At 48.8% G+C, this 25616-nt stretch overlaps 2 pseudogenes across 1 annotated transcript; one reads left to right on the plus strand and one right to left on the minus strand.

Annotated features, from left to right (window-relative positions):
- The first annotated feature begins 10967 nt into the window (after positions 1-10967).
- Positions 10968-20913, plus strand: LOC148870343 (uncharacterized; annotated as a pseudogene).
- A 1716-nt stretch (positions 20914-22629) lies between these two features.
- LOC148870344 (UDP-xylose transporter 1-like) lies at positions 22630-25192 on the minus strand (annotated as a pseudogene). The gene is made up of 7 exons (XR_016107745.1): positions 24936-25192; positions 24153-24337; positions 23866-23933; positions 23644-23773; positions 23371-23532; positions 22934-23205; positions 22630-22835 (listed from the first exon to the last, which is right to left on the minus strand). The product of XR_016107745.1 is annotated as a UDP-xylose transporter 1-like (transcript).
- Between the last annotated feature and the right edge of the window lie 424 nt (positions 25193-25616).

Below are 25616 nucleotides of genomic sequence, written 5' to 3' on the forward strand. Positions count from 1 at the left end.
GTATCTTTCCTTGGGAACATGGTCCCGACGAGATCGTGATTTTTCGAGAGCAGCTTGCTGCAGGGTTGCGACTTCCTTTCCATCCCCTTCTCGTCGAAGTCATAAACCACTTTGGTGTCACCATTGGCCAGCTTCATCCGAACTCTATTCGAAACCTGGTGGGGACAATTTCCCTTTTTTGCGAGCAGAACTTTCCCTTAGACTTAGAGATATTCTCCTCTATCTTGATGCTCAAGAGACAGGCGGGTTCTCTTCCAGGGGGGAGATGGGCGTATTACCTTACTCCTCGACAGGGTTTCAAGCTTCTGCACGATCTTCCTAATAAGGTCCCGGCTTGGAAGCGGGACTACTTCGGCGTGCGAAGTGCACAAGGATGGCCCTTTCAGACCGGGTGGGGTGAGGCCGCTCCCGATTTGGGCGTAACTCTTGATAAAGAGACGGTGAAGGGTCTCCAGCAATGGGCACGGCAAGGCTTAAAGTGCCACCACTACTTAACGGAGGCCAAGCTTTTTGCAGCCGGCCTGAGTTTGGGTAGGTTTCTGGCTATGCGGCTCTTTTTTTTTTTTTTGATGTCGAACTCGTTTCTGTAGGTGTGATGGATGCGGAGAGAACTCGTGGGGGGCGTTTGTTCCAAGGTATGAAGAGGAGGAAGCGGGTTGCCAAGCGAACTCATAACGAGCTGCCCCTGGATGAGGAGCCCCAAGCCCCAGACCATACGCCAGAGGTTCTGCCCAGGGAGCCCGAAGTGACTCCACCGGTGCACGAGACTACCGGGGCGCCTTACACTGAAACCACTCATACGGGCGCTCCTACGTACTCAAGTGCTCCTGCTCACTCTGGGTCTGCTCATACGCGGGAGCTCAAGGGGAGTTTAGGAGCGTGTTGACGCCGAACTACACTCTTCAGAAGAGTAGGGACACTACTTTCCCCGAGGAGGTCGCGACGTGGACCGATCTTCCCTTGAATCAGGTCGCTTGCCGCGCCGTAACACATGCCATGGTGGTAAGTTAGATTTTGTCTTCCTTTTTTATTTTGTTGCTTCTGCTGTCATTTTGCTCACTTGTTTCTTTTGGTAGGTGAATTCTTCGATTCATGCCTTGGCGGCCCAAGTGGAGAGGAGCTCGCGACAGGTGCGAGCTGCTGAGGCTGCCGCTCATGCGGCTGAAGAAGCCTTCCGTGCTGCAGAGGCAAATACTCGGGCTGCTGAGGCGGCTGCTTATGCTGCTGAAAAGGCTGCTCGCGTCACGATGGCCAGACAGGCGAGGTCTCAGCGTGACGCCGAGGCCATGGGGGTAGTTGTCAAGCATATGGCGGACTTGAAGTTGGATTTGCAGCATCAAGTCGAGTATCTTCAGAAGGACATTAGGGAGAGAACGCAGGTTTTTTCCCAAGGCATTGAAGACGCCTAGAAGAAGGCAGTTGAAGACTACATTGCCTCCCCGCGTTTTGACGATCTGATGGTGGACTCTTACAGGAGGGGGTTCAAGTTGAGCCGGTGGATGATTCGGAATACATACCCTGACCTCGATGTAAGTGCCATAACCACTTCGCGTATAACTCAGGAGATGGCCAATGCTGCCGATGGCGAGCCGAACTCTGAAGGAGAGGCAGGGCCTTCGAGTGTTGTTGAAGTGCCTTTCGAAGGCGAAGAAGTGGCTCCGGGCATGTAAATTTTTTTTTTTTGCTAGTGTACTGTTTCTTGCAATGGAGTGTCTTTTTCCCCTTGCCCATCTTCCCCGAGCTGTTTCTTTGCCGGGTTTTTAAATTTTTGTGGTCTTTTATGCCGCGAACTGATTTTTTGCCGAGCTGATAATGTGCTGAAGTTCCTCGGCTTGCCTTGTGGCACATGGCCTGATTTCGTCCACTTCGCTAGGTGGTTTATAGGTAGTATCGCCTCAAGTTCACGATGTTCCACGTTCGGGGTACTCATTTGCCTTCCAAGGTTTCGAGTTCGTATGCGCCCCCGAGCGCTGTTTTTACTTTATAGGGCCCTTCCCAATTAGGTCCAAGCTTGCCAACGCTGGGTTCGGGCACCATAATCTTACGGAGGACCAGGTTGCCGACTCGAAAGCTTCGTTGCTTTACTCTGCTATTGTAGTAGCGAGCTACCTGCTGCTGGTATGCCGCTGTTCGGATGTGCGCGAGGTCCCTTACCTCATCCAGTAGGTCGAGGTTGGTGCGTAACTCGTCTCCGTTTGTCTGATCGTCGTATGTTTCTAATCGCAACGTTGGTATTTTGATTTCTGCCGGGATCACCGCTTCAGTGCCGTAGGTGAGGTTGAAGGGGGTTTCTCCCGTGGCTGCTTTTTCGGTCGTTCGGTGAGCCCATAAGACACTTGGTAGCTCTTCGGCCCACAATCTCTTAGCTCGATCCAAATGTGCTTTCAGTCCGCGCAGGATGGCTCTGTTCATCACTTCCGTCTGACCGTTTGCCTGTGGGTGCGCGACTGACGTGAAATTTTTCTGAATCCCCATGTTCTGGCACCACTCTTGGAACTTGATATCCTCGAACTGTTTTCCGTTGTCGGAGATTAGAACCCGAGGTAATCCAAACCGACATACTATGTTCTTCCAAAAGAAGTTCTGTATATTTCGAGCCGTAACAGTTGCCAGAGGTTCGGCTTCTATCCACTTCGTAAAGTAATCTACTACAACAACTAAGAATTTTCTTCCGCCTGTTGCTGGTGGGAATGGCCCTAGGAGGTCGATGCCTCATTGTGCAAAGGGCCACGGGCTGGCGAGGTATTTGAGGTCGGAGGCAGGTTGATGGTGGATGTTAGCGTGCTTCTGACACTTGTCACATTTTCTGACAAGCTCGACAGCTTCTGCCTTCATCGTTGGCCAGTAGTATCCTTGTCGGAGTGCCTTTTGGGCGAGTGCTCTGCCCCCCAAGTGTCCGCCGCACAGGCCTTCATGAGTGTCGCGGAGTACGAACTCGGCTTCGGTAGGTCGCAGGCACCGCAAATAGGGGAGCGTGTACGACCGTCGGTATAACCGTTCGTCTATTATGACGTATTTGGCCGCCTGGCGCTGCACCCTCTTGGCCGCATTGCGTTCTGCAGGGAGGGTTCCGTCTATCAGGAAGCTCGCGAGTGGATCGATCCAGCTCGGCTCTGCTTCTAAGACGGGAGCGACCTCCTCTGTCCCCCCGAGAATACTAGGCTGAGATAAGTCCTCTATGTACACAGTTCTCATATTGTTGTGACTCGTGCTGGCTAACCGGGACAGGGCGTCGGCCTCAGTGTTTTCGGACCTCGGGATTTGCCTGATGATGTGTGACCGGAAGTTGAGCAGGGCTTCTTTTACTTTGGCCAAATATGCAATCATGGAGGGATCGCGTACTTCGTATTCGCTGGTAACTTGGTTTACCACGAGCTGAGAATCGCTGCAGATGACCAAGTGTTTTGCCTTAACCTTTCGCGCTAGGTCCAGCCCGGCGATCAGTGCTTCGTACTCTGCCTCGTTGTTGGATGCCGCGAACTCAAAGCGTAGTGCGTATTCTACTTTTGTGCCGCTCGGGCCGCACAAGACTATTCCAGCTTCGCTGCCTTGCCGGTTCGAGGAACCATCCACATGAAGGATCCAGGGCTCCTCATCCCAATTCGCTCTTCGCTTGACCAGGAGAGATGCCACACTGGGTGCTACTTCACGGGGTTCGGACTCTATGGGATCAGGAGCTTCGGGTTCGCCGCAACTGGGGACCTCGGGCTCGACCTGTGGGGCTTCGTGGCTGGAAGTGCACTCGGCGATAAAATCTGCCAAAGCTTGGGCCTTGATAGCGGTTCTCGGTTTGTACTAGAGGTCGTACTCACTGAGTTCGATGGCCCATTTCGTCAGTCGACCGGAGACTTCGAGTTTGAGTAAAACTTGTCTAAGAGGTTTGTCAGTTAGGACGATGATGGTGTGAGCCTGGAAGTATGGGCAGAGTTTACGAGCTGCTACTACTAGGGCATATGCTGGTTTTTCTATCTCCGGGTACCTTGCCTCTGCTCCCTGCAAAATTTTACTAACATAATATAGGGGTCGTTGGACCTGGTCTGTTTCCTTTATTAGTATCGAACTGACCGCCTCGTCTCTCGCCGAGAGGTACAGTTCTAAGACCTCGCCCACCTCGGGCCGGGCTAAGGTTGGCACACTAGCGAGGTAACCTTTTAGTTCGTCGAACGCGAACTGGCAGTCCTGGGTCCATTTGAACCCTTTGCCTTTGACTGCCTTGAAGAAGGGTAGGCAGCGGTCTGCTGACTTAGACAAGAAGCGGCTTAGAGTGGCTATGCGGCCGTTTAGCCTCTGAACCTCTTTTACTTTCCGAGGTGGTTTCATATCTAGAATGGCTTTTATTTTGTCCGGGTTGGCCTCAATACCGCGCCGATTGACAATGTAGCCTAGGAACTTGCCCGAGGTGACGCCGAAGACGCACTTGTTGGGATTCAACTTCATGCTAAACTGACGCAGGATTTGGAAAATAGAATCTATGTCTTGTATTAACTCTTGTGAAAATTGAGTCTTGACAACAATGTCATCTACATAGCATTCTATCTTCATACCAATCAGGGGCCGAAATAGCTTATTTACAAGTCTTTGAAAAGTTGTCCCGGCATTTTTTAGTCTGAAGGGCATGACTTTGTAGCAATACAGGCCGAACTCGGTCATGAAGCTGGTTTTCTCCTCATCGGATGGGTCCATCCTAACTTGGTTGTAGCCCGAGTAGGCATCCAGGAAGCTTAGCAACTCGTTTCCCGAGGTCGCATCCACTAGGAGGTCAATTCTGGGGAGGGGGAAGCAATCTTTCGGGCAAGCTCGGTTCAGGTCGGTATAGTCGACGCACATGCGCCACTTGCCGCTTGCCTTTTTTACCAAAACTGGGTTGGCCACCCAGCTCGGGTAGTGGACTTCCCTTATGAAGTTTGCTGCGAGGAGCTTCTCGACCTCCTCGTCGACCGCTCTCCAGCGTTCTGGGGCTAAGTTGCGTTTCTTCTGTCTAACGGTTCTGACTACAGGGTCAGTATTAAGTTTATGAGTTATCAGTCCGGGGCTAATGCCGGGCATGTCGGCCGCGGACCAGGCAAAAATATATAAATTTTGAAGTAAAAAACTCACTAGTTCGGCTCGTAGGGGGTCTTCGATGGAAGCTTCGATGCTTAGTGTGCGAGCTGGGTCCGAAGCTGAAATCGGGATTGCAACTGTTTCCTCCGTGGGCGAAGCTCGCTCCTCACCTTGCTCCGCCGGCCGCTCCAGTTCGAGGTCGTCGGCCGCCTTGGTTTTTCCCTTTAGGGCGGCAACGTAGCACTTGCGGGACTCGAGTTGGTCGCCCCGCGCTACCCCTATACTGAAGTCCGTAGGGAACTTCATGGCCAAATAGTAGGTGGAGACCGCCGCCCGTAGGATATGCGTGATCGGCCGCCCTATTATGGCATTGTATGGGGAGGGGGTCGCGACTACCAGGAAATCATGGTTGAGTCTGACTGCACAAGGCCATGTGCCGACTTCCACAGGGACAGTTACTTTTCTGAGGGGCCTAACTTCCTATCCGCTGAAACCTACCAGGGGAGTGTTCGTGGGCTTCAGCTCGCTCCTCTTTAACTGCAGCTGGTCAAATGTTGATTTGAAGAGGATGTCCGTTGAGCTGCCCGAATCTACGAGTACGCACCTGACCTCGAAGTCGCTGATCCTTAGCTTAATGACAGCGCGTCATCATGGGGGTAGTGGACTCCTCGCGCGTCGTCCTCCGTGAAAAAGATTGGTTCTTCGGTCTTTGGTCTCTTTGGGGGGTTCCGTTCTTCGAGTGCCGCTTCGCGAACTGAAGTCCGGGCTGCTGCCGAGGTACACCCCGCTACCACCGGACCTCCCACTATTACATGGATGGTTCCCTGAACTGGCCTCTCTTCCGGAGGCTGCTTCTGCAACGGTTCGGCAGGTCTGTTGCTAGACTCGGGGGCATCCTTTTCGTGCTCCCCTTGCCGACCTGCTTTATTGTTATTGTTGTGTTGTACAAAGTTTCTCAAGTATCCGCGATGGATGAGTCCCTCTATCTCGTCCCAGAGGTTATTACACTGTTCGGTGCTATGACCATGGTCTCTATGGAAACTACAATACAAATTCTTGTTTCTCTCATTCGGATTTCCTTTTAGGCGAGGTGGCCACTTAACGTACGGAGCGTCTTTGATCGTCATTAAGATCTCTGTCCGCCTCGTGTTTAACGACGTGTAGTCCGTCCGAACTGCTAGGGGGGCTCGGAAGGACTGGTTCGGCTTCGGCTCCCGGGTCGGGTTTTTTCTATTCACCGGGTTGGAGAGCTCGCCTTCTCTCTTTCTTTTCTCGTTCCCGCTTTCGGTTCGTTGGTTGATTTCTTCCTCTGTCCTCATGAACTTATCCGCGAGTTTGAGGAATTCGGCCACGGTCGCGGGCTGGTTGGCCACCATGTGCCATTTGAACTCTTTGTGCGTCACCCCTCTTTTGGCCGCCGCGAGCTGCACTGCGGGGTCCAACCGCGGTATTTGCAAGCATGCTTCGTTGAACCGCTTGATGTAGCCCCGAATAGATTCTCCTTCTCTTTGGACCACTCCGAAGATGCTTTCCTCTGTTCTTGGGCACCGTCGGCTGGTGATGAAGTGTGTGGTGAAGACTTGCACGAACTGGGCCCAGCACTTTATCGACCCGGGGGCCAGGTTCCTGTACCAAGTGCGGGCTACCCCCCTGAGGGTGGTGGTAAAGGCCACGCACATGCACGATTCGCTAGACCTAGCGAGGTGCATTTGGGACTGAAAGGTGTCAACGTGGTCGTTGGGGTCGAAGGACCCGTCGTACTTGTCCAGAGGTGGGAGCTTGAAGTCTCTGGGTAAGGGGACCGCCAGGAGTTCCGATGCAAGGGGGGAAGGAACAGAGAGAGCCGGGGCAGCCCCTACCTCGTCCGAGCTCGCGTCTTTGCCTTTGAATTCTGACAAGGCGCGGGTGGCAGTTTGGCGACTTCGCCGACGCCTTCGCCGTTGAGCGGGCCTTGTGCTGGCGCTGCTGGCCTCCGTGTTGCCGAGCTCGATGGGCCCGGAGTGCTGGTAGTTTGCCGCTAGGGCGCTGAATCATTTTTCGGTGAGCGGGAGCTCGGGCTTGGAGCGCCGAGGTGCCGACCTCACGGGCGAGGTTCCCGACCCGCCTGCGGGTTGCGAGGCGGGGATGACATTTTTCTCTCTTTGGCCTGGGGATGAGGCCTGACTGTTGGGGTGGTTCTGGGGCCGGGAGGCCTTGCCTGGAGGGGGCGCCCATCTTGCGGGGAGGCCTTGACCGGCCTTAGAGCGGGGTGGCGAGGTGGAAGTAGTGGTTGGTTCAGTGGCAGTTGGGGGAACTGCTGTTGATAGTGATACTGGGAGATGTTGTGCAGCACTTGGTGCTGGTGAAGCTGGTGTTGCTGGAACTATTGCATTTGGGGCTTGCATTGCCCGCATGCACTGCATCAGGTCCTCCAATCGGTTTTGGCTAGCTGCCAGGGGGACGACAGTTGGTTCAGTGAAGGTTGTCTCAATGGGGAGAGGAAAGGGGACGCTTGTGGTAGGAGGGTTTACGGGTGCCACTGCTTGTGGCGTGTTCAAGATGGGGATCCCATCCGCTGAAAGGGGGATGGTGAACTGTCCAATGCACTCTACGGGGACCTGAAATTGCTCCCCGGTGGCGTTTGTCTCCGTGCCACGTCCGGTGTTGCTAGAGGAGGCCATGAGTGTTGGGTTTTTTGAAGAAAAAAGGGGGTATCGAAGTTTGGAGGGAGGCTTTTCGAAGCATTTCTCATAGACGGCGCCAATTGATGGAGCGCGATCCGGCTGGTCTTAGCTATCCGCTGCCTTGCTTCCGAACGGGGTAGCAGGGAACCTGAAACGGAAGAGATGGGAAAGCTCCGGGGGGAACCCGATATAGAGGCTCCGAAGCTCAAGTTAGAATCCTTCAAAAGCAAGGTAATACCAGATAGCGCAAAGTTTGCATACCTCCGTTGTCGGGGGGCAGGGGGCTCTTATAGTCACTTCGTATACTCGTCCCGAGGCCCTTGTCAGGTTGGGTATGATTACCCTTGTACTTGTCAACTCGGCCGTCGTCCTTTCTACTGAGACAGAACCGTCACTGCCTAACCGTCTAACTGGAGATGGCGGCGTCAGTGGCGGTGGCAGGTGGCCGTTTAGAGTGCTGCTGCCAAATGTCAGATCCCAAGTCAGTCAAGCGTGGCGCCCTCGGTCACGGACTTCCCTAGTGTCAGGCATGGTACGACTTGTTTGGCTTTGGTGCCCAGAATATGATGCGAAGTGCTGAGCGAGGCGGTCTTGAGCTCGGAGGTATCCCGAACTGTTACAAGGTGGGTCAGTTCGGCGAAGTGTATCCCGAGCTGTTACAAGGGTCAGTTCGGCGAAGTGTATCCCGAGCTGTTACAAGGTGGGTCAGTTCGGCGAAGTGTATCCTGAGCTGTTACAAGGTGGTAGTTCGGCAAAGTGTATCCCGTGCTGTTACAAGGGTCAGTTCGGCGAAGTGTATCCCGAGCTGTTACAAGGTGGGTCAATTCGGCGAAGTCTATCTCGAGCTGTTACAAGGTGGCAGTTCGGCGAAGTCCATCCCGAGCTGTTACAAGGTGGGTCAGTTCGGCGAAGTGTGTCCCCTTGTTCCCGCCTAGGCTTGGCCCCTTTTGCCGAGCTGTCGTTTCTGCCACGTATCACATAATAAAGAGGTCGGGCCAAATCTTCCTTCATCAGAGACATTTCGCTCTGTTTTCTTTCCCCTCTCTTCTCTGTCATTTCCTCCTACCTCCATTCGCATTCAAAGAATAAAATGGTGTGTTGTGGTATCTGCAAATCTCGAGTTCAGTAAAGGTGGACAGTTGATAGAAAGAGAGAGGAGGCAGTTGAGGAACAAGCAGAGACAAAGCAAGTCCACCAATTGGAGAGAAGAAGTTGTTGGAGAAGCCCAATAAGAGGTACCCTTCTTGGACCGAATAGCTCAACCTCAAAAACCTCGCTCTCTTGGGTCCTCAATGGTGGGTCGTTTGGGTTTCCAGGGTTACTAGGTCAAGAGGTTGTGGAAAGACTATTTCGCTCCCTCGCCAGAAATTTCAAGGTATATGCTCCTTTAGTCAAGGTGAAAAGGAATTTAAAGAATGGCTCTTCTCGATCAAACCAAAGACCCTCTTTCCCGGTTGTTTCTTAACATCAGTACTAAACAAGGACATACACTATTTCATCAAAAAATATGATGGAGTTGGTGGCTTTGTTGGATCAAAAATCCTAACTGTAATCAACAAACAACACCATTTTACGAGAAAGCTATTGAAATTCATTGCAGAACTTAGAAAACAATCACTTCACCTATCTTCGAACATTCAATCGAGAAATCAGATTAAGAAATTGTTGCACTTTTGAAGCTATCTCTGCACACCATTAAACCAGCTGTTGACATAAAACCACTACTCAACCAATCAATCAGAGATAAGCTAAAAGGTTGCTTTACCGTATGAAAATCTATCCCATCTATATATACAAGATCGAGCAACAAATTTTTACACCAAAGAATCACGGACTCTTGGTGGTGAAATTCCCCCGATCAAGAGTAACAACCGGGATCCAGACCAATAAATCTGCTCCTGTGGTTATAAAATTGCTTATCTGTTTGCGTTTTTCTTGCCCACAAAAATACCATTTTATGAAACCACCTTCGCTCTAAAGAATTAGAAAACCGCTTTTTGCTGCTTCAACGGACCTCTTTAAGCGAGCTTCTATACTATCTCTCATTCCTTTTCGTTCCCTTCTGCCAATTTCCTCCAAACACTCCCGCGAGATCACCAGAGAAGGTCGTTGGGTCGTCTCTTTCGTTATCTACTTTGTAGCAGGTAGACCTGTTGGTTCGAGTAAACCTGGTAGAAATTTCTGCTTCCTTTTTTATTTTCCTCTCCCATGTGTGACGCATATAGGTGAAGGTGGAGCCGGGAATTTCATCAAAACATTAAAACATGGTTATTTCAATTATTTTGAATGTAAAATAATTTAAGAAGGGTAGAATGAGTATTTGGAAAAAAACTGATGCATCAATCTAACTTTTTCCGTCTGAGTCAGTGACGGAAGGGAAGGAAGGTTTTTGTTAAACTTTCTAAAAGTTCAGGGAAGTATTTCTTAAAATGAAACTATAAATAAGGATTTTATGATTGTCAGAAACTTCAAGAGAGGTTTTTATATTTGAATAATCAAATGAAAACAGGTTTTTGGAAGCAGATTCAAGAATATATTCTTTGTTTTCAGTTGTGAAAGCAAAAAAGTATATACAATCAAGAACACGTTTCTTGTATTTTTATTTTAAAAAATAATTATTTTTAAATAAGATCGTTTTAATTTGTTTTTTAAACTGACAATAATAAAGACAATTCACGTTATAGAACACCCTCCAAATACTACTTGGTTCACACGCCGATGACTGGACCCAGTACCTGAAAAGCCTAAGATGGTCACTCGGAATCAAGCCTGCCCACTTTAGTCTCTCAGTGGTAAGGTAGCATTGGCTCACCACTGCAGGCTCTCTATGCCGTGATGAATTCAATAGAAGTAGGACAAACATTTGAAAGTTTGGATCCAATAGGGAGCATTACTTTCGTCTTTTGCAAACTCGCGTTTTCATTGGCAAAAGGACCCTCTTAGCTTCCTTGCACTGGGTTTGTGTTACTACTCATGTAACCAACATCTAGCCTCTCAGGCCGCATTTTCTCATGTAAATTTTATTAAGGCTGCGTTTGTTTAAAATGTAAATGTGAATCGTGGTAAATTTTATACCCCGGTTATCAATGCATGTAAAAGTCCATTCTTGATTTCTTGTCAAAAAATACATCGAAAATTAGCGAAAATTATACATCGATAAAATCGATGTAAATCTACCTTCCTCTCTCCAACGCTTACCTCGCGTCTCTTCTGTCCAACGCTTCAGGTCTTTGTTCGAACCAAGAAGTGAGAACCAGTGCGATGGCGGCATCCCCAACCGGCGAGTTCTCCATACTCGAAGATGGGTCAGCCGTTCTCAGTAATCTGACTCTCTTTTTAAACGTCGTTAGAACCTGACGGTAAGCTGGCTCCGTGAGTTAGTGTGGTGCCGGAGTCGATCACGATGCCACCGTTACCCTGGTTGTCTAAGGCCCAGATGGAGGGGTTGATCGGAAATCCCACGCCGTCGATGAATACGGTCTTGATCCTTATATAGTAGAACGAGGGAGAGAAAGCAGCGGCATCCCCCACACCGTCAACGGTTACCTCGCGTCTCTTCTGTCCAACACTGCATATCTTCGTTCTAACCAAGAAGAGAGAACCAGTGCGACGACGGCATCCCCCATCAAAGAAATTAAAACAAACTACATCTCCCGCTCGATTGATCGCTGTTGAGTGTTGCCTATTGGTGATAGGAAAAATGGAACCGCAGCAACTGTTGAAGGGGCAGGAGGTGGCCATAGAATCATCCACCGTACCCACCTCTCCTCGTTATCCAATGCCACATGCAGTCAGCTTCCACCTCTCGGCTACCACCCCAGCCTCTGTCCCGCCATCAACCTCCCTCCAAACAACTCCCAACAAGCCATCATCCTCGCTCCCGTCCCTCAATCTCAAAATGTCTTTGCCATCTCTACTCCTTACTCCTTCCAAGTTCCTACCAAGAAGATAACCAACCCAGATGACATTCGCCACTTCCACGACTCTCTTTCCGGCAAGAACTTCCTGGGCTTTGTCGTCGTCCTTAGTGAGTCCATCGACGGCCACAAAATTTCCAACCGCTACCACCAATCTCAAATTGTAAATTCCATCGTCACCCTCCTCAAAACACTTCTCCGTTGGGTCAACGAGATCCCACCGGTGCAATAGTCCTCCCGAAATGGTAACTAATGAATTGGTTTTTGGTTGATGGCCAACTTTTTGGGCTAAATACCTCGTCGTTTGGTTTGCTTTCAAGTGGCCGATGACTCAGAGACCGAAGTGGAGCTGCCTGTAAGGTGCTGGGCTGACCAGGTGGAGGGCTGCCTGTGAGATGTCGAGTTGCTTAGGAGCTGAGTTGCCCAACTGGCGAGCTGGATTGATAAGCTTCGTTGATCTTTAGAGACTTACAAGGAATCAAATGTCAAAGGACCAGGGGTGGCTAACCTGGTGAGGTCGCTCTGATGCTTAAGTCAGTACTCTCATAGTAGACTGCGAGCTAAAAATCATGAAGTATGAGAACTAGACTTTTTTTACTTGCTTGCTTGCTCACCTTGCCTTCTGGGGTTGGTGCCTTTATATAGGCATTATTTGGCGTGGGCTTCACGCACCATATCAAAGATTTCTATAAGTTCGTCTAAGTGGTTCGAGATTCCTGGAGGTAACCGCCATGCACGTTGACCACCCTCCAAATCGTTCGGCACGTGGACGAACCTCCAAGGATCATGGGAGTGTGAGGATGTGCATGTCGAATTCATCGGCGAGCACGTCTTACAAGTTGCCATGTCGTGCCTGGGCCAGGCCGCTAGGTCGGTGCCTGTGGCAGGCCGCCAGGTCGTGCCTGGGCCAGGTCACCAGGTCCGTGCCTGGGCCAAGCCGCCAAGTCGTGCTTGTGCTAGGCTGCGAGCTCGGTGCCTGTGCTAGGCCACCAAGTCGTGCTTGTGCTAGGCTGCCAGCTTAGTGCTTGTGCCAAGCCACCAGGTCGTGCCTGTGCTAGGCTGCCAGCTCGTGCTAGGGCCAGGCTGCTAGGCCGCGCCAGGGCCAGGCAGCCAGGCCGCGCCTGGGCCGCCAGGTGGGACACCATCAACTTGGCAAAGGCAAGTTGATGCCAAAGTGGTTCTAGATGTCACCTAGTTGTTCTGAGGTGCCATGTGTCACAATATGTTATGGGCCCGCACGTAGGATCTTGTCATGGGTCGGTCTACCGGGAGAGACTCTTGTCTTTCCTTGCCCTTGCCCTTGCGTACAAACCCTATTGTGGCAATCGCATGGGTGATTTGTTTAAGAGATCACCTGAACTCTCCTAACACCTTTCTTGGTTGAAAACCGAATGCCTTTACTTCAATTCGTAGCTCCTTAAAAAGGAGATTACAGAAGGAAACTCCTTGTTGGATTCGGCTAGGCTAGGTAATCAAACTTAACTCAAACTCCTAATTACCTACTCCTAATGGTAACACAACTCTTACTTAAGATAAGATAAGATAAGGATAAGGGATGAGGAATGGAGTAGCTGGTGGCAAGTTGGCGAGCAAAGCTAATGTGGTAAGATAAGTGCGGACCCACCCTGATGAGCTGTCGTGTGGGTCTTGCCCTACTACTGCTGCCAATGATGCACGCGTCTCACAATGCTGCTGCCGTGCGGTGCGTGTTGTGCGCTGATGGGCGGTGCATGTTGCGCGCTGCTGGGCGGTGCGTGCTGTTGTGCGGTACTGTCAGGCGGTGCGTGCTGCTGTGTGGCCTGCTTTGCGTGCCGCTGCCTATGACTGTGTCGTAGTGTGCTGTCGGGCGGTGTGTCCATAACATCACACCCCTCCTGGACTACGAGCTTGTCCTCAAGCTCGAGTTCGGGGTAGGCGCTGTGAAGATCGGTTCAGGGGATCCAGGTGGCCTCAACTGATGGTAGTCCGTCCCATTCTACTAGAACCTCGAAGGTACCCTGATTGATGCACAACCGTACATGAGCCCGAGGTAGGAGGATGGGTCTGCCATCCTTTAGAGGTGGTAAAGGAGGCACTTGGTCCGGGGAGTCCCTGTAAAAGGCTTCAAGAGGGACACATGGAATATGTCATGGATTCTATTGTGCTCTGGTAGCTCGAGTTGATAAGCAACCTTCCCGATCTGCCTGAGAACCTTGAAGGGCCCGTAAAATTTTGGGGCTAGCTTGGGGGGTCCTCGACGCCTGAGGGAGAGCTGCCGGTAGGGTTGGAGCCTCAGCCAAACGAACTGTCCCGACTCGAAAGTGACTTCGCGGTGGTGCTGATCGTAGGCGTGCTTCATGCGTGCCTGTGCCTGCTGTAGGTGCAAGGAGACTTCGGTCAGGAGGGCATCACGACCTTGGAGGTTGTGATCTACTTCTTCCAGCCGTGTTGAGCCTGGCTTGTACGATAGGATACGGGGAGGGTCTCGGCCATATACAACCGGGAAGGGAGTCATGCCAAGGGAGGAGTGGTAGGACGTGTTATAGCAGTATTCGGCCCACGGAAGGCACTCCACCCAGCGCCCGGGCTGGTCTCCCACAAGGCAGCGGAGGTACATCTCTATTGCCCGGTTCACCACCTCTGTTTGGTCGTCCGTCTGTGGATGGTAGGCAGAGGAGAAGGCGAGGTCTGTTCCCTGCAGTCGGAAGAGCTCCTTCCAGAAGGCACTGGTGAAGATCGGCTCCCTGTCACTTACAATGGACTCGGGTAGCCCATGTAATCGGAAGATGTGGCCGAAGAAGGCGTGGGCCACTGAGACCACGTTGTAGGGGTGAGATAAGGGAAGGAAGTGGGCATACTTTGAGAAGCGGTCCACTACTACAAATATCACCGATTTCCCTCCCACCTTGGGTAAGCCTTCGATGAAGTCCATGGAAATATCTGCCCAGATCTGAGTGGGGAGGGTGAGGGGTTGGAAAAGGCCTACTGGGTGCAAGTTTTCCCACTTTTGCTACTGGCACGTTGAACAGTTCTGGATGAAGTCCCGTACTGAAGCCTTCATGCCCCGCTAGTGGAAATCTGCATGGATGCGGTGCAATGTTTTCTGGATACCCTCATGCGTGGCATTGTGTATGCTGGAGATAACGGAGGGAATTAAGGGGCAGTCGGTTGGAAGATAAATTCTGCCCTTGTACAATACCAACCCGTCTTGTATGCTCCAATCGGAGTTGGCCGTTCCCGCCTGTATTGTCCTGAGCAGATCGCTCCATTTGGGTGACTATGGTAGTTCATTCCAAATGTCTTCCAACAGGGAGGCTCGGGGCTGTGAGATTGCATTGAGTAGCATGTCGTCATCATGACGGGACAGGGCATCTGCGGCACGGTTCAAGGCCCCCGCCTTGTAGTCTACCTGGAAGTCGAATCCAAGGAGTTTGCTGACCTAATGCAGCTGTGGCGAGGTGGTGAGACGTTGTTCCAACAGATATTTGAGGCTGTAATGGTCCGTCTTGACTATGAAGGATCTGCCCCACAGGTACGGCCTCCAGTGCTGCACTGCCTTAGCTAGGCCAATAAGTTCTCGTTCGTAGGCGGGCAACTTAATGTGGCGGTCGGCCAGCTTGTGGCTGAAAAAGGCGATTGGGTGCCCTTGTTGCTGTAGTATCACGTCTCTGTCGGTGCCGGAGGCGTTGCACTCCATTGTGAACTCAAGATCAAAGTTTGGCGACTGTAGAACTGGTGTGGAGGAGAGGGCTTCTCTTAATTTTACAAAGGCTGCTTTAGGTGTACCGTCCCAGAGGAAGGCGTTTTTCTTGAGCAGACTTGTTAGCGGGGCTGCTAGCAGTCCATAATTGTGAATGAACTTGCGGTAGTAGCCGATCAGCCCTAGGAAACCACGGAGGGCCTTGGCGGATTGCGGTCTGGGCCATTCTTTGATGGTTTGAATCTTGGAGTCATCCACAGTGACCCCTTGAACGCTAATCACATGTCCTAAGTAAAGGACCCTGCATTCCCCAAAGGAGCATTTTGACCGTTTGAGGAAGAGCTGATGTTGCTGCAGGAGTTCAAGAACAATTCGCAGATGCTGCACGTGCTCTACCCAAGATTTGCTATAGACTAGGATGTCATCAAAAAATACCAAGACAAATCTGCGGAGATGGGAGTGAAACACCTCGTTCATCAGGGCCTGGAATGTGGATGGCGCGTTGCTAAGACCGAAGGGCATGACCATGAACTCGAAGTGGCCATGGTGTGTTCTGAAGGCCGTTTTCTCTACATCTTCTAGGGTCATTCGGACCTGGAAATATCCTAATCGGAGGCCTAGCTTGGAGAAGTACTGCACTCCATGGAGTTCGTCTAACAGCTCATCTACGACTGGGATGGGAAACTTATCCTTAACCATCTAGCTGTTAAGCTCTCTGTAATCCACACAGAATCTCCAAGTCCCGTATTGCTTGGGCACCAAGAGAACTAGGGAGGAGAAGGGGGAGCGGCTGGGGCGGATGATCCCTTGCTGTAACATGTCTGCGCACTGCCTTACTATTTCATCTTTATGCCCGATGTGGGTAGTGGTAGGGCCTGACAACAACGGGATCTGGTCCGGTTATCAGAGGGATTTGGTGGTCGCAAGCTCTGGGAGGGGGAATCCCCTTGGGCTCCTTGAATACTGCAGAGAAGTCCGTAAGGAGCCTTTCCATATCTGTTGCGGGTGAGTCCCCACCTTGGAGTGTATGTACCTGCGCCCTTGTTCTTATTCTGGTTCCCCGCCATGTGATTGGTTTGCCATCCAAGTGGAAGGTCATGGTCAGGGCAGCGAAGTCCCATAGAATTGGTCCAAGCATGATCAGCCATTTCACACCTAGGATGATGTCAAATTCGTCCAAGGATAGTACGAATAAATCTGCTTGGAAGGACTCTATTACAACCTGAATTCTGGTGTCTTTGCAAATTCTGGGGCTGTGAACTCTTTCCCCGTTTGCCACGGCCACCTGTAATTATGGTCTTCTTTCCATGGGCAGTTCTAACTTGCGGGCCACTTGCTCGCTGATGAAATTGTGGGTGCTACCTGAGTCTACCAGAATATGGACTGGCTGCTCTGTTATCAATGCTCTTAGTTGCATGGTTTGGGAGGTCTTGACCCCCGTAATGGCATGGAATGAGATTTCTGGTTTTGACGTTGTAGGTTCGTCCTCTTCCTCTTCGGGTTCTTCTACTAGAAGACAAAACAACTTCTTACACTTGTGGCCAGTGGAGTATAGGTCATCGCAGTTGAAGCACTGCCCCCTTGCGCGCCGTTTTGCCATCTCGGCTCAGGTCAGCCGCCTAATGGGGGGTGCAGACATGCTGCTTCCTATGCTTGACGCCGATCTGGAGAGGTTGCCCACAGGCAGCCTTGGTTCTTTGCTGGTGATCGAAGAGGGAGTCACTCATGCTGTCTTCAAAGGCGTCCATGTTGCTATCGGCCGTCCTATATTGAAGCCCCCGTGGGAGATCTGCATCTTCCTTTCGAAGGCGTGTGCGAGGTTCATAGTTGTGACTAGATTAGGGGGGTGCTGCATCTTGACGTCCACCCTTAGGGGTTCCACTAATCCTGCTGTGAACATATCGACTTGTTGGTCTGGGCGTACCGAGGCTGCTCTGGTGAGAAGAGTTTGGAACTAGCGCTGATAATCCGCCATAGTCCCAGTCTGCTTGAGGTTGATCAGTTCACCCAGCGGGTTGCTTGTCAATGGGGGTCCAAACCGGAGGAGGCAATAGGATTTGAATCGTTCCCAACTAAGCCTAGGTTCTTCCTGCTCTAGACAGTAGAACCAGAGCTGTGCCTCTTCTGTGAGGTGGAAAGCGGCTAGATTGACCTTGTCTCTGTCATCGGTGCGCTGGTTGCGGAAGAATTGTTCGCAGCGGTGCAACCATCCCAATGGGTCTCCAACGCCGTTGTAGGACGGAAATTCTAGCTGACTGTATTTGGGGATAACAGCGGCAATCGGGGTGGCCGTCTGATGTTCGCCAGGCATTTCTTCCCAGCCCGGTCTACGACTGTTGTTGGTGGCGGTTCCTTATGAGTTTCTTTCCCTATTGGCAGGGAATGTCTCCAGCAAGCGTCGAAGCTCCCGGACATCATCCTTGACCTCACGTACCTCCATGCTGGTCTCTGCAAGTTTGTGCTCCAGTTCGTGGACCTTGGAAGACAACGACTCTTGTTCCCCCATGACAGTAGACTCTGATACCAGAATGTTATGGGCCCGCGTGTAGGATCTCATCACGGATCAGTCTACCGGGAGAGACTCCTATCTTCCCTTGCCCTTTCCCTTACGTACAGACCCTATTGTGGCAATCGCGTGGGTGATTTGCCCAAGAGATCACCCGAACTCTCCTAACACCTTTCTTGGTTGAAAACTGAATGCCTTTACTTCAATTCGTAGCTCCTTAAATAGGAGATTACAGAAGGAAACTCCTTGTTGGATTCGACTAGGCTAGGTAATCCAACTTAACTCAAACTCCTAATTACCTACTCCTAATGGTAACACAACTCTTACTTAAGATAAGATAAGATAAGGATAAGGGATGATGAATGGAGTAGTTGGCGGCGAGTTGGCGAGAAGAGCTGATGTGGTAAGATAAGTGCGGACCCACCCTGATGAGTTGTCATGTGGGTCCCGCCCTACTGCTGCTGCCGGGCGGTGCGTGTTGCTGTGCGGTACTGTTGGGCGGTGTGTCCATAACACAATATCATTGGAGGGCCAAAATTCACCCTCATCATTTGCCCCCCACTCTCGAGTTGAGAGTAACTCGGTGAAGGGAGTGAATTTCTCATTTTGGCCCGGAATGGATAATTCGATGAGCTCGCAAGCGTTGATTCAATTCCTTAGGCTCTGGGAGCGACTCGCAGTTCGCTCCTTGATTTTGCTCATGCCGAAGAGGCGATTGGGTCTTATGTGGTGAGGAGGTCTTCGCTAGTTCGGTATTTTGGACCTTAGGCTCTGGGAGCGACCCGTGGTCCACTCTCCTTGATCTTGCCCATGCTGAAGAGGCGACTGGGTCTTTGTGGTGCCGAAGTCTTTGCCAGTTTGGCACCTTAGCCCTTAGGCTTTGGGAGCAAATCGTAGTCCACTCTCCTTGATTTTTCCCATGCCGAAGAGGCGACTGGGACTTGTATGCCCATGCCGAGGAGGCAACTGGGACTTATCATAGTGCCGAGGTCTTTCATCAATTCGCCAGCTCGCGCCTGTGCCAGGCCGCCAGGCCGCTAGGTCATGCCCGAGCCAGGTCACGCTTGTGCCAGGTCTCACCTATGCCAGGCCACGCCAAGGCTAGGCCGTGCCTATGCCAGGCCATGCCAAGTCAGCTCCTTAAAGCTACGGTTGCACTACATTAGCCTCGTTAGTGACGTCGGTTACCCACTCCTACAAGAAGCTACTAGGAGCTCGACCTATGGGGATAGCACTACTGACTTTAGGTCACCAGATCACACGGGAGCCTTGGAAGGCTCAACCGGCAGGGGCGTCCATGCAGTCTGTTGGCCGCCTACTCTCGTGGAAGCCACAAAGAGCTCATCTTTGTAGAGGGTGCTTCGCAAAGAGGACTGATGAGGCTTTATTCGAGTTGAAATAAAGTTGGTAGAGCTGCTTAGTTTGTTAGCCATCAACTTCCTACATATTCTTTGAGTTCACAAAAGCTGGAAACTAGAAAGTGAGAACTTAGCTTTTAGCCTTTCGGAGGATGAGAACTTAGCTTTTTATAGCATTTCCCACAGACGACTCTAATTGATGAATCACTTTTTGGTTGATGGCCAACTTTTTGGGCTAAGTACCTCATCATTTGGCCTACTTCCAAGTGGTCGATGACTCAGAGGCTGAAGTGGAGCTGCCTAGGTGCTGAGTTGCCTGTGAGGTGCTGAGCTGCCTAGGCACCGACCTGATGGCCTGGCCCAGGCGCGACCTGGCAGCCTGGCACAGGCGCGACCTGGCAGCCTGGCACAGGCGCGACCTAGCGGCCTGGCACAGGCACCAACCTGGCGGCCTGACCCAGGCGCGACTTGGCGACTTGGCACACGCATTGACTTGGTGATTTGTAAGGCGTGCTCGCCGACGAATTCGACATGCATATCCTCACACTCACACGATCCTTGGAAGTTGGCCCACGTGCCGAACGATATGGAGAGTGGTCAACGTGCATGGTGGTTACCTCCAGGAATCTCGAACCACTTAGACGACCTCGCAGAAATCTCAGATATGGTGCGTGAAGCCCACGCCAAACAATGCATATATAAAGGCACAAACTCCAGAAGGCAAGGTGAGCAAGCAAGCAAGTAAGAAAAGTCTAGCTCTCATACTTTGTGATTTTTAGCTCTAAGTCTACTATGAGAGTACTGACTTAAGCATCGCAGCGACCTCGCTGAGTGAGCCACCCCGGGTCCTTTGACATTTGGTTCTTTGCAGGTCTCTAAAGGGCAATGAATCTCATCAATCCAGCTCGCTAGCTGGACAACTCGACTCCTAGGCAGCTCGGCACCTCACAGGCAACCCTCCACCTGGTCAACCCAGCACCTCATATGCAGCTTAGCACCTAGGCAGCTCCACTTCAGCCTCTGAATCATTAGCCACTTGGAAGCAAAACAAATGACGAGGTACTTAGCCCAAAAAATTGGCCATCAACCAAAAATCGATTCATCAATAACTACTCTTATCAGGATTGGCACGACCGTATGATTGAAAATGTTGAATCCTTGATGCTTCAATTTCTCCCTGACGATCTCCAATCTGCCACTCTCGAGCTCATTCCCTACTTCACCGATAGTTTCGGTAATTCAAGCCGCATCGACTACGGCACGGGCCATGAGACCAATTTCGCTGCTTGGCTCTATTGCCTAGCTAGGCTAGGGCTTCTAAAAGAAAATGATTACCAGGCAGTTGTTTCTCGAGTATTCGTGAAGTATCTCAAGTTGATGAGAAAGTTGCAGACGGTTTAGTGTCTGGAGCCGACAGGTTCACATGGCGTTTGGGGTCTGGACAACTACCATTTCCTTCCTGCCATTCATCTTTGGCTCATCTCAGTTGATCGACCACAAGTAAGTATATGAAGCCCAAGCCCATTCATAATCAGGATATATTAGATAACTTTTCGCATGAGTATCTCAATCTCTCCTGTGTTTCCTTTGTGAAGAAGGTTAAGAAAGGGCTTTTCGCTGAGCACTCGCTATTGCTTAAGATGGCGGTATGCTTAATATGTACAAGGCGGAGGTTTTGGAGAAGGTCCCCATCATGCAGCATTTCCTATTCAAAGGGCTCATTAAATGGGACCAGGGTGATCCATGAACCAGCTTTTTCAGTTGGACATTTGCATCTGTAGTTCATCAGGCTTCAGGGATCGATCACATCAGGTCAACTCAGACATACCTGCGGAGCCAAAACTTCATCACTGATGCACAACAACAATGGATGTACAGATCGATGCATGCATGGGAGGGATTTGGTTTTGTTTCTTGTACATCAAGTAAACTCAGACATACCTGTGGAGCCAAAACTTCATCAGAGATGCAGCGGCTGTTGCTCTGTTGAGACCTAGTTTTTATGCGAAAATCAGCAGTAGTAAATTTTTTTACACCCTAGACAACCAAAGAAGATAAGCGTTCGTTTTCAAAATCAACGGGTTTTAATTACTAAATCGGTTCATCTTTTTCATGGAATAAAATTTGAATTTACACTTCAAGCAAATGCAGACTAAGGTAATCTATGTTGATGTTGTGCGATGACTGCTCCCTATTGGTGGATGACTTGGCTTCTAGCCAGATGGAGAGCTAAGTAAATCTGCAAAATAAGATCAGGGAACCCGGGGTGGCTAGCCCGGTGAGGTCGCTCTGATGCTTAAGTTAGTAAGCTGTTACGAGCTGAATAACTTTGAGAATGTAGAGAGCAGAGAAATCATGTGTACGTCATGCCATTGGGGTTAGAGCCTTTATATAGTTGAGCATTCATGGGGCACACGAAAGAGTTTCAGGATATCCGAGATGTGGAGATGGAGTTCGCTCCGCTTCCGAAGGAACAACATACAAATAAGGCTTATCTCATTCCTCCTCCGATTCCGACGGAGTGAGGATAAGTGCTTATCGTGATCCCAGAAAGGTCGGGGTTTGTTAAGTTATCGTGATCTCGAGGGATTCTGGAGTTGGTTACGTGTCGATTTGAGTTGTTGGTTCTGAACTGGTACTTCAGCCTTTTAATTTCGAACTAGTTTGAGTACCAAGGTGCCTCGATGTCGAGGTGAGACTTGCATTGAGGTGGCTCTGCTTCGAGGTGATCCTTAAGCCATGGCCTTTGCGCCGATGTGACTGAATACGCGAGCTCCATTGTTGCAAACTAAACTTGTCAGGCTGAATTGTCATCTCTTGGTCAGGTCGTGTCCACGTGTCCCCTTTTTATTAGGTAGGGCCAAATCACTCTTCATCATATATCATGCGTAGCATATATAAAAGACAAATGGCCCATTCTGATAAAAAATAAAAAATGGCCAAAACTATTAAACAGTTCAAATGGTTTGACCACTCAGATCAACAATTTACTAACCACATCAATAATTTTGACAAAATAACATCTTTGGGGTAAAATGGACCGGTTCCCAACTTTCCAGTCTGATTATCCAATCCGGTCCGATCCAGTTTTAAAATCTAATGCTATATACAAGAAACAAAATTGACCAAATGAAGTCGAATAGAGTGATTGCTGGCGTCTTACTGAGCAAAAAATTATATATTTATATTATAATCATGCATATTATACATAAGCAACGTGCTTTCATTAAGTAGGCACATTAATTCATTAGATAAGATGTCATACAAAAGAACTAAAGCAAGACATAGAATCCAAGGGTGAAGACTGAAGAGTCGAGTAAAGGTCGACGTCAACATTAACTTTTCGTTAGGTAGAACATAAGACACCCTGACGTGTTTGTCACACATTTGGCCCCAAAACAATAACTAAAAGTTATGGCACTGCGAAGAGGAAGGCCCAATGAACGAAGAATTTGAAATCTTATTTAAAGAATCATATAATCATTTACACCTACACTCTTCAAAATATCTGAAAGGCCTTTTTAACCTTTTTTTTTTTTAATATCTATTATCTTGTTTTAAAATTTAAACAAGGGAATCCTTGGAAGACTTGTTTGCCTCGTGACTTTCTTTATCTTGGAGGCCCATATTCTTACCCCCCAGCAGAGGCGCAGTTTCTTTGTCTTCGATCTGTATCAACATCAACACCAAATTCTTCAGTTCTAATTCCAGTAAAAGTTGTTCTATAATGTGTTTGTGTGTGCTTGGATAGAGAGAGAGAGAAGAACCTGAGAAACAACTGTCAATAAATGGTCAGCAATCTGTTTCTTTTTATTTTCATGTGTGCAGAAGTAGGAATACAAACCCATCCCAAAAATGACAATGAAGATGCCAATAATGTTCCTTTCAGTAAAGGGGTCATGTAGCAATGTATATCCAAAGCCGAGAACGAGACAAGTCTTTAGATGGCCAAGCACTTGGTACGTCACTGGGGATGTTTTGCCTATTACCAAGAAGGTGCTAAAGTTTCTGATATCAAGCATGAAAGGATGATGAATGTCTGCATATATATTAGAGGTTTAATTACATCATATATATATACATGCATCATGATATATCCAACAAACCCATAGGACGTACGTAAAACAGTCATCATGCATCTTCACAAATAATAAGATGCATGATCATGAGGAATATAATTAAATTAAGATATATGGGTCATTACCAAGACCAGTGGGGAGTATCCGAAGGCAAAAACATTTTGCTTAGTGAGGCACTGATCTACAAAGGGACCTGAGACGAAAAGTATAGCCGCTTGAAATGGCGCAGACTGGTAGAGCAGCTGCGTAGACGATACATTGAGCCTCTTTTGTATGGTGTTTGTTAGCTATGTACTGGTTAATGATACAATTACGTACGGGAAAAATATTGCTGGAGAAGAAAGGAAAGAAAAATTGGCGTACATATGATATATATACATGAAAATTGAAAAGGATACAATTTGACCAACACATGTTGCAATAGCCAGAATTGAAAGGGTGGATCCAAGGAGATTGAGTTGGAGATCAGTTATGGATGCAATTCCTACTCCAACAAGCAAAAGCAAAAGTGAAAACTTTATCTTCTGGCTGCAAAAATAAAATATTTATAGCATTAATAAATGAGAAACTGTTTTATTAAAACAAAAAACAAAAAACTAATTGTCTCATCAACACCCAACCTGAATTGCTTTTTTAGGAAGACAGTCTCCAATAACACAGTGAAGGGTATAATTGCAAGTTTTGTCATCTGCAAAAACAAAAATCAATTGCCCCACGCAACGCCAATTGTACGGTTACAACATACAATTAGAAATAATTGCAAATTCATTAACACTACTCTTTGCTTGTTTAAATAAAATAATGCATGTGATCATTTGTATTGTAACACCATCTGAATATATCTAATCTGATAACAGCAGCAAGTAAGAAATTAAATTGAAAGATGGATGGAATGAAGAGGGGAGACCTGGTAGAAGCCAACGTAGTTGAACCCAAGGCTTAAGTTGAGGAGTCCAATGGATACACCATTCAGAATGCCAAACAGCATCACAGTCTTCATGTCAATGGACTTGCTCTCGAACACATTGAAGCGTTGTGCCACGTGAAGAGTGCAAAACGTAACCATGAGATGCCAGCTAGTCAGGCTTGTAGCTGCAATGTAATTATTGTATATATCTACACCACAGTCAGTCAGTCGGTCACACAACACACATGTATGCATTTTATCTGGGCTTGAAAACCTGCACCTTGGCCCATGGACCTGGACGTCAAGGACCTACACTGTTTTGTTGCCTGATAGGACTCTCACTCGTCACTCCAGGTAAGCCATTTAGCTTTCTTTGACTGGGAGAGTTTAGAGACTTAGAGGTCAGGCTCGGATATTGCTCGACGTATTGCTTAACCAAACAAGTCTGGTCCACAATTATGAATTATTCGTGGATTTGAAGATTTCCACCGAGACGGTAGCACGTTCCAATCAAAATTAATTATATATCAACAGTTAAACTTTGATTGCATAAGAAATAAGAACAAATGGACAATGATAAGATTTTTTTTTTTTTTCATTTAGAAATTAGTTGTAGTTAGGTAGGTCTGTCTAACCCTAGTCAAGCCAATCCAAGATGCCAGAAAATCCTTTCTAAAATTTGAGCATTGCGATTTGGAGTTGGAAGTTAACATCTATTTCATTTAAACGGACTAATAGGACCCTTTATATATATATGAACACTGAAAGATAAAGACTACATACCAAATGGGAAACCGAGATTGCTCATCAAAGCTTTGTTGCAGATGACAATGGCCACTGATGATGCCACGGATAGAACCAGAGCTCCGATAACACCAAGTTGTAAGCTTGGTGTTTCACCCATTTTGCTAAAACCCTAAAACACAAAACAATAAAGAATAGAGAGAAGGCAGCACTGTCACAGAAGGACCCCAATGGATAAAATTCTTATTGAGGTTAAAATTAGATCTCTTTTACGGAGGACTTTCGTGGAAAAACAATGGAACTGCAAGCTACATTGAATGAATTGAAATGAAAATTTGCGGATCGAAAAGGATTTCAACTGGGGCCATAAAGACCTCTAAACCAGTGGGCATAATTAATTTGACATTTGTCCTTTATTCAGAGGATCAAGACCCAGTGACCCACCATCAAATGGATTAATGCACCATGGACATGATGGGTTGGGTCAAAAATCAGCTCCAATTGAAACAAAGGAAAAAAAAAAAAAAAAAAAAGTTCTGTGACTAGCAGTAGCAGGGGATGAGTCGTCATCTGATGGATGATGGGTCATCCTGCTATTCTAAATATGCAGCAATTTGCATTTGGGCCTAAGCTAGAACCAGCATGAATATTAACATGATCATTGATCAGATGACTAATAACAATTAATGATATCATTTGGGCATTCTCAATGGCAATATC

The sequence above is a fragment of the Nelumbo lutea genome, chromosome 2 (assembly GCF_056320005.1).
Source record: "Nelumbo lutea isolate HS-2025 chromosome 2, American lotus-T2T, whole genome shotgun sequence".
NCBI classification, from domain to species: domain Eukaryota; kingdom Viridiplantae; phylum Streptophyta; class Magnoliopsida; order Proteales; family Nelumbonaceae; genus Nelumbo; species Nelumbo lutea.